At 35.7% G+C, this 9,903-nt stretch overlaps 1 long non-coding RNA gene across 5 annotated transcripts; it reads left to right on the top strand.

The window, feature by feature from the left end:
• Positions 1-5,622: 5,622 nt before the first annotated feature.
• LOC103952003 lies at positions 5,623-9,854 on the top strand. 5 transcript variants are annotated; one of them, XR_007252902.1, is made up of 8 exons: positions 5,623-6,142; positions 6,988-7,053; positions 7,315-7,359; positions 7,727-7,777; positions 8,074-8,258; positions 8,350-8,450; positions 9,316-9,361; positions 9,538-9,854. It is a non-coding gene; the product is annotated as an uncharacterized LOC103952003 (long non-coding RNA). The 5 variants fall into 5 exon arrangements; XR_007252904.1 differs by having other exon boundaries at positions 6,988-7,049; XR_007252903.1 differs by having other exon boundaries at positions 5,623-7,227.
• The last annotated feature ends 49 nt before the right edge of the window (positions 9,855-9,903 follow it).

Genomic DNA, 9,903 nt, shown 5'->3' on the forward strand with positions numbered 1-9,903 from the left:
GAAGCAAAAAACCAAACCATTTTGTCATCAATCCCATACTTTGAAGGAAGCCCAATAGAAGAAATATCATCCCAAATGGGCGCTAGCCATGAATGTAAAGTAGTGGGGGAATCCAACAACCATCCATAGTAAAATCAGAAACTTTAGCTCGAAAAGCCTTGCATAAATCTGGTGGAATACCAAGCCTATCAACTATTGGAAAATCTAACCATCTCGCATGCCAAAAATTAATATTTTGACCATTACCTATCACCCATTTTGATCCATGATATCTGGAAAAAGAGGGCGTAAACCAGGCCAAATGGAGGAACTCTTGTACGTAGTACACGGCTATCTAAGACAATTAAAAAACCGACCTTGAAAAAACCGTGAAGCCATAGATGAGGTAACCAAAATATCCCAAAACTTTTTCAACAAAAAGGCCTTATTTAAAGCTGAAAAATTACGAATGCCAAGACATCCTTCATTTAAAGGAACACAACATTTTCTCCATGCCACAATAGAAAGTCCACACGAATCAGCACATCCCGTCCAAATGAAATTTCGAGTCCAACTACGAACCTGATTTAATACCGTAGGTGGCCAAGAATAAACCGAGAAAGTATGAAACAACATGCTTACCACAACTGACTTGACCAAAGTAACTCGACTAGCCATTGAGAAAACGAGAACGTATTCTATCTACTAATGCTTGAAAATATGCCTTCTTAGGTTTTCCTTTAAAAATTGGAAACCCCAAATAAGTAAATGGAAGCTCACCTTCAGAGACATTGAGCCAGGATAAAATATGCAAACGACGTACAGAAGCCGATTTCCCAATATATATACGAGATTTAACTTTACTAATACATTGACCATAATTCACACCATATTCTTCAATAAAATGCATAAGGTTCATAAGGCTGCGCTTGTCACCTCTGCAAAAAACCATTACGTCATCCGCATAGAGAATATGAGAAGGAGAAATCACTCCCCAAGGGGAAGAAATGGATTTAACCTTTCTAGAATTTACAAGATCCACTAGACCTCGACTAAAACCTCTTCGGCAGGACAAAAAAGGAGAAGGGATAGAGGATCCCCCTGACGAACACCCCTACTACATCTGAAAAATCCAACAGGTGAACCATTGAATAATATAGATAGCCAGGCTGAGGAAAGGATTACACGAACCCATTGAACAAAAGTGTCGTGGAAACCAAAAGCTCTAAGCACCCGATCTAGAAAGTCCTAATTGAGAGTATCAAAAGCTTTAGCAACATCAAACTTAATAGCGACATTACCCCCAAAACACTTATTGTCCAATAAATTAACACATTCCGAGGCCAACAAAATGCAATCTAAAATATGCCTACCCTTAAGAAATGCGTATTGATTCGGCAAAATAATTCGAGTAGCCACAAGAGCAAGCCTATCTGCAAGAATCTTTGTAATGACTTTGAATATAACATTAGCCATGGCTATTGGCCGAAATTGAGAGATAGAATCTGCCTCTTGGACTTTAGGAATTAGAGCCACAAACCTAGAATTCAAATTGGGTAAAATATAACCTGTCTTGAAGAAATCTTGGACAGCCAAAGAAACCTCAAATCCAACGAAATCCCAGCAAGCATGGAAAAAAAAACCACCAAAACCATCTGGACTTGGAGCACTATCCGGATTCATAGAAAATACAGTTTGTTTAATCTCCTCCAATGTAGGAATAGCCAATAAAGTATCATTCTCAGGTGTAGTAACCAAAGGAGGAATAAGACGAGTAACCAAACCTATGTCAATAGCAAGACCATCATCATGAAAAGCATTAAAAAAATGCTCCACCACATGATTATGCAAAATCTCAACATCCTTAACCAATTCCGAATCAATACGCAAAGAAGAAATAAAATTACGAGTCCTGCGAATTTTTGTCTAAGTATGAAAATAACTCGTATTACGGTCTCCATCTCGCAACCATTTAGATCGTGTTTTATCCTGCCAAAACTTTTCTTGAACTAGCAGCGCATGAGACAAAGTAGAATGGGCTTGTAATTCAGCCTCATGACATTCATCAGTAAAACCCTCTGTGGAGATTTCTAACTGAATTTTTTCTAAAGCCTCTCTAGCATTGTCCACGGCAACATTGACATTTCCAAAAACAACAGCATTCCAATGTCTTAGAATAGGCTTTAGCAACTTGAGCTTTTGTTGAACAATAAACATAGGACAACCATAAACTTGAATAGACTGCCATGAATTTTTAACCAAATTAATAAAATCAGGATGATCTAACCACATGCGATGAAAGCGAAAAGGAGTAGGACCTTGTGCTGCAAACTTTTGAAAAGAAACTAGAAGAGGATTATGATCCAAAGAATGACGAACCAACGTGGAGCAATTGGTGATAGGTCAGGCAACCAGCCATGCAGTAGAACAAAAGTACCGATCTAATAACATTTCAATATAAGATGATATGCCACGTCCATTAGGCCAAGTGAAAAGGGAGCCCTTAACATCAATCGGAACCAAACCACATGTATCCACCATAGCTTGAAACTCCTCACATGCTATTCGACGAGGCAAACTACCCCCCCCCCCCCCCCCAAAAAAACCCAATTTTCTCATGTGCGCCAAGAACTTCTACAAAGAAATTTGGCAGGGAACGGTAGACACAATGGCATAAAAAAAAAGGAAGTAGCATCCCTGGAATCATTCTAAAAAATATTGACTTCGCTATAAAAAAAATTCATGCGAAGAGAGAGAAAGACACACACAAAGGGACATACAACCGGTTACAAGGCATACCGTCTCCCATCCAAGATGGTCTTATTTTATACTTTGTTTTTGGCATTTGTGTATTCAAGTCAAATGTGGGGGTTCCACTCTTCGTCGAATTTTTCCAACAATGATGTCAAAGAGTATACCAATCAAAGCATTTAAGTTTCCCTTGAGCTGAGGGAATTGGACGACCACATATTAATTTATACATTTTACTGCTATATGAAAAATCTTAATTGTCATAGGAAAATGTCAGGCTAAGACTATCATTCTTGGACCGAATCCGATGTCAAATTCCGATTGAAAACAACTTCCTCAGTTACACACTGGAGAACAATTTGTCTTCCCATGTGCCCAATTATTCAACAATGTTGAAGTCAAAAATGACAAAACAATGCGAAATCATACATGTAAGAAGGGCGTAGAGGGACAATTGAGGTCTTTGATCTTCAGTGCTTTGCCATGAATTTAATGAAAAATCCATTGAAAGTTTCAACTAAGATGTGCTTGCTTCTCTTCTACTCTTCTTTGCTGCTCATCGTCGCAGCAGTATTCTCCGTAGTTGATAGAACCAAAGGTTGGGTTCTTTACCAAACAGCCCAAATTGATAACTGTGAGAACTATGCATTCTGTGGTGTATATGGTGCATTTAGCATTGAAAAGTCCCCGGCTTGTAGCTGTTTGAAAGGATTTACACCAAAGTTTCCGAAAGAATGGGATTTGTAGATTGGTCTAATGGTTGTGTGAGAAAGACTTCTCTAAATTGCACCGGAGACGTGTTCCAGAAGTACTCGGCGTTGAATTTGCCTACCACAGAACAATCCTGGTTTAATAGAAGTATGAACCTCAAGGAATGTGAGATGGTGTGCATGAAGAACTGCTCCTGCACGGCTTATACAAATTTGGATATCCGGGATGGAGGAACTGGGTGCTTGCTGTGGTACGGTGATCTAATTGATATAAGATACTTAGACCTGGTTTGGTACTGAGGTGATTCTGAAAAAAACTGCTATCAAAAAAAGCTGGGAGCTGTTTTTGTGATTGGTAAACACTCAGCTTCAGCTTTTTTTCACAGTTTTGAGTGAAAAAAAACCAAAAACAAGAAGCTGCAAAACCCAGCTTTGAAAAACCGGCTTTTTTTCACATCTGTTTTACATAAAAGTTTACCAAACACTCTAATACTGCTTTTTTTTTTCAAAAGCACTTATTACAAAAAAGTTTACCAAACACTCTGCTGCTTTATTTCACAGCTGCTTATTTTCACAGCACAGCAGAAGCAACTTTTTTTCAAAGCACAGCAATACCAAACCAGCTCTTAATAGGTTGCTACTTATTGGTGATGTTTTCTCTTTCCTAATTTGTAGTTTTCTGGTTTGTTCTGTTGGATGTTTCAATTTCCAAAACTAACATTTATTTCCTGTTGTTGCAATTTTGTTTGCAGTGCCCAGATACATACTATTTGTTTATGGGAGATTATGTGGACCGTGGCTATTATTCAGTTGAAACAGTGACCGTAAGTATGAGTATTTTTATTTCTACTTATCTTTCAATTAGTTAAGCTATAATTTGAGGGTTCTCCTTCTGGCACTAAGATAAAAGATAGGGATAGGGGAAACTTGATATAAGTCCAATTTTTTGAGCCAATAGTAGGAATAGTCCAGTTTATTAAAATAAGTCCAATTTGTTATATTTAATTATTTAATTATCAATAGTTATCTGTTCAATGATAAGATTTATTATAAAAATCAAATTTCTTCCCAATTATCTCTTTGCTTATTTCTTTTTATTTATCTTTTTGTTATTTCTCGTTCTTCCTCCTACTTTAAACCCCATTTATAGATTTTATTTTTAATTTTTATAATCAACCTATATCACAGGTTAATTATATTTATCTACCTATATGAAAGATTCTTTTTTTATAATCAACCTGTCACAGATTAATGTGTCTTACTTGTAGGTATGTTATGTTTTTTCTACATTTTAATTAGGTTTCATATCTCACGTATAGGTATTATATACATTCATATATTTGTTACTTGAGTTAGGGTAGAATGTTTTGTAGATAAATTATGTTAGTATATTAGTTTTTTTGTTATAAGATATTAAATATATTCTTTTGGAGTTGGAAAATGCATAATATTTGAAGATTTTAATTGATTTTTAATATTTTTAGAAAATATAAAATGAGTATAAAAGAAATAAAAACATATAATTAGATAACTGGACTCACTCCTAAAAACACTCTACATTTTTGAACCTGGATCTAAAAGCCCCTAAAAGATATGTTGGAAACTCTTGAGCAATGTTTTGGTTTGATTATTTAGGGTTTTGGTCAATACAATAAGTTACAATTCCTAATGAAAGACCTTAAAGTTTTACTATTGAGAGTTGGATACATGTTGAACATGAGCTATGATGAAATATTATGGTCGGGATATGTTAGCACTTCCAAGGTTATGATAGCAAGATTGGCCCCTAAACTATATTGCACTTGAGAACTTACAGTATGTTTGGATGAGGGAAATAAATATGAAATTTTGGTAAAAGTTGGAATTTATAAATTGACAGACACCAATTCTCTTGTTTGGATTCATAAACATAGAAATTTAGAATTTCCGCGTGGAAAAAAAACTTAGAATTTGGGACCACCAAATCCCAAGTTCAAATTCCATGTAAATAGGTGTCATTTCTCAATTTCTATGATTGAGAATTTAAAAATAACAAATTACGTATTCAATTCCACTGTTATTTTAGGTTAACCAAACAAGAAAATTTACAAATTCTAAAAAATAAAATCTCGTCATTTCAATTTTCGTTATTTTTAAATTCCTTAGTAATCTTAAATTTCTTTACTCAAACATAGTGTTAGTGTTCTTATGATGGGAATTTCTGGGAAAAAGGGGATGCGTCATCTGCCCTTTTGGCATCCATTTATGTATATCATTATGCTCCTGACTTTATCTTTTTTTATTCAGCTCCAACCCAGATATATTTTTAACATTTACAACAAAACTCACCAACCAAATTCCAGTAATTTATCAAGAACTCCCCCTGGGTCACCAATTCCAAGTTATAATTTCTTTGGAATATGTTTCAGACTTCTCTCAAAACGTCTATGGCGGCGAACCCAAAACGCCACCCTTTTTAACCGATCCAAAAATTTCACCCTTTCCGACTTCCAAAACAACTGACCATTTATGAGTTGTTGCTGATTTCGCTGCCCATTCAAGCTTTACAGTTATGGTCTCGAATCCGGAGAACGAACCTAGGGCCTCGAGAGACGTCGAGAAGCCGCCGATTGAGCCCAGACGGCCACCTACGGTGGAGGAGATGCACGGCCAAGACATTTGGAGCAACTGCGCCGTCCGCAGTGTCGTTAGTGGAGTTATGGGTATGGCTAAAGTTCTTTCCTTTGGCTAAATTTTTGGATTTTCTCACATGGGTTTTGATTCTTTTTTCGTTTTTCTCTGTTTGGTTGCTGAGAAAATGTGGGAAAGTTTCTACCATTTTTACTGTTGGTTTTTATTTTTTGTCCTTTATCTCTGTTTGGTTGCCGAGGAAACGTGGGAAAGTTATTGTCTTTTTGTTCGTCTGTTGTCTCGATTTATATATTTGTGGGTTTCAGAATGTGCAGAAGATTGGTGTGTTGGTAAGGTTGTGATAGGTTTAGTTGTTCACACAAATTTGTTACTGTTGGGGTATGAATGTATCAAAAAAGGTCTAAATTTCATTATTTTAAAGTGAGAATTGGGGTTTTCTCAGTATAGCAAACTCTACCAGAAGGTTACATTGGAAATTGTTCAACGGTTTCCACAAATTCTTTGGAATTCAAATCACCTTTTAATTTAGGAATCAGACTTTTTTGGTTTTCCAAAATCTCATAATCTCTCAATATTATGTTTTCAACTTCTATATGCAAAAAAAGTTATTCATCGTCTCTGAATTGCTTATGCATGTCAGCATTGCAAACGATTTACAATTATCAATTGCTCAAATTTTATTCTGTTTGTAATTAATTTTGAATGGGTGACCGGAACTTATCAAAGTAGCAAATGTATATTGTCATTACATTTGTTTTTGGTTGCAAAAATTTTGTTTTGAATTCTTTGGTTTCATACTTTTCTTGGGATTTTAGTGCATTTTCATAGATTATTTGGGGGTAGCATCATCTGTGATACGGTCTTAGGTTTTCTAGAATTATTTGTCTATCTTCTTTCTACTTTTTGCAATGTGCAGATGGAGCCCATCCCAAGTGGAAATCTGCCTTCCGGATTTGACCCCACTCAATGCAACAGTGTGTAGGTGCTAGATATCGATCTTCTTTTTTCCTCTATTTCTAGAATCTTATGTTTTTTTTTTCCCATTCATCTTTATATTTGTCTACTTGAAGTTTCTTTATCCTGAATATTTCGTGTATATTAGATTCTCCAATATTTCTTCTTATCACACCCTCCCAATCTGAACTTCATCGTAGACGTACTTTCTTTCCCTTTTAATTGCTTCTTAGGGCTTCTCTGTTTTGATTTTCATCATCCAATTTGTTAAATTTGTTGTTAATTTCAGGGTACTGCCAATTTTCTGCTGATTCCAATTCCACACTTCAGAAAGGTATGCCTCTAATTTATGATAAATTTTGTCATTTCTTCTCTTGATTTGGAAACGTATGACTCCAATTACTTTGTTTTCCAAAGCCATCTTAGCATCTGCATCCCCAATTGTAGAACAAAAGCTAATCCAATTGCTAATCTTAGCATCTGCATCCCCAATTGTAGAACAAAAGCTAATCCAATTGCTAATCTTAGCATCTGCATCACCACCATATCTTTCGATTTTGAGTGCCCTTATCGAATAGAGGGCAACTACACGGTTTTATATCTTCGATATACAAATATCAGCACTGATTTCTTTCGTTTACTAAATACATGCATATTCTGTGGTTTGTTTGAACTTTGATATATGTAAACTTATAATACAGGTACTGGGACGTTGTTTGGAACAGAACTAGAGGTGACGATGTGGTGGAAAAGTAAATCCTCTTACTTTCCTATCTGCCTTGCATACTACATAATCTTTCTAACTTTGACTAAAATTCATATCCACAACTCTTTGCAAGCTACAACGACTGGATATAGAGTAATGGTTTTAGAATGGTAAATGATTGCAGAAGCAACATGGAATTCAATAGTTGATATTTTGACTATAAGATGAGCTTCATCCCTGCCTTAATTCACTTAAATCCTGTGATTTCATGCCTCTTTTTGTTCTGATTCTGAGAGTTTGGGATGGATTGTGGTTTAAATTTTGGCTTTGATATGCCTCTAGACAGCCACCACCACCACTTTGTCCAAATCTGACGGCTTGCGCTGTAGCATCTGCTTGAATCTCCCCGCACAACTGGACTCCGGGACGTTTTCCAAATAAACTCCAGACTCCAAAGGGTGCGGCTGAAAGAGTAGAATCTGAGGCAATCAAATCCAATCCAGGGAAGAGATTGGATAGTTTCTGAGGTGTGGCTTTCTATTTTTAATCAAGTTTGTCTTTTTATGAAATTGTAAAGCCACTTCAGTTTTTCAGCAATCGCGCTTGTAAACTGGGCAGGCTAATCCGAAGAACACAGTTCAGGTATTGACAATGGCAGGCAAAGGGGTTCGGGTTTTGGCTACTCCAACCTCTTGGCAGGATTTTGGCTTGCATGCAAGGTATAGTTCTCAATTCATAACTAATTTGTTTGTGTGATTCGATTTGAATTCAAAATTTTATATGTTCATCTTATTTGTAGAGTTAAATAGCTGATGAATCTTTATCAATGAAGCAGATGGAATGGTTTTGTTGAATGTGAATGATCATTGGCTAAGGGGAACATTATAATCCAAAGCTGTAACTTGAGTTTTGGAGTTAAACTCGAAAAAGTTTAGTACTAAATATTATCTTGTATGAATGTGATTATAATCTAAAGCTGTAACTTCAGGTTTTGAAGTGAAACTCAAAAGAGCTTTAATACTAGATATTATTGTGTATGAATGTGATACTTGATCTTACTATACACTGTGAATAAGTAATAAGAGATGGTGAGCCCGTTTTAAGTGTCATTTGTCATCAGAAACTCAAATTTTGACCCTTTTGTTTATGTTGGTGGAAATGCAGAGATGGGTGCTCTTTGCTGCTGTCCTTATTTTATATATTCCGTTGCATAGAGTCGACATGACATGCACAACGATTGTCAGATTGCCACCCTTAGTTGGTGGTATTATCTTTACAACACATTCAAATTGAGGATTTAGAAAATCTAATAATAAAACCCAAATATATGTTCCCTGCTTTTTGTTTTCATTTTGGGTTAAAAGGTTGGTGCTTTGGATTTGGATTTACCTTTAACCTATAATTTTGTGCTCAGGACACCATCTTGGGAGTCTTAACATAATTGTTCTTCTATTACATAGATTTGAAATGTGTTTAGTTTCTCATTTAATTGGTGTACCTTTGCTCATTTAACTCAAATTTAATACAATTTGGTCCTCCAATTCTCTGAATTGCTAACGGATTTACTTTCTTTTGAAATTTCAGGAACTCTGGTTGTGAGAAGAAGAAGCCAGTTCCTTGCTATTTTTAGGTATACGATTATATGCCCTGATTGCATGTTCAAAGTCTAATTAGTTATATAAATTTTTTTTTTATCTTTTGAAAGCTTTTGTACTTGGATTTTAAATGTGATTGGTTTGTGAAAAATAAACAAGAAGACTAATCATGGGGACATTCTTATTCAACTTAATGTGTTTTATTCATCAGATTACGCCTAAAACAAATGGTTCCTGCAACAACGTGCGGACGTATTTGCTAGTACAACCGGTTACAAGCATACTCTCTCCCATCCGAGATGCTCTTATTTGATACTTCATTTTGGCATTTTTGTGTATTTAAGTCAAACGTGGGGGCTCCTCTCTTCGTCTAATTTTTCCAACAATAATGCTACTATTGTTGAAAAGTCTGATGGCAATGAATGCCCACAGTTCATTAGCAGAATTCTTCAACATGGGCAGAAGTTTTCAATGCCCATGCAAAGTGAAATTTGAATATGAAAAATACATAGAAATTGTATTGTCAAAGGAAGTGTCGTAAGTTTCAAAATGCATTAATTGCATCAATTTGGAGTTG

Source organism: the organism of the source record quoted next, unplaced genomic scaffold, assembly GCF_019419815.1.
Source record: "Pyrus x bretschneideri cultivar Hongxiangsu unplaced genomic scaffold, Pyrus_bretschneideri_v1 Contig50, whole genome shotgun sequence".
Taxonomy (NCBI): Eukaryota; Viridiplantae; Streptophyta; class Magnoliopsida; order Rosales; family Rosaceae; genus Pyrus; species Pyrus x bretschneideri.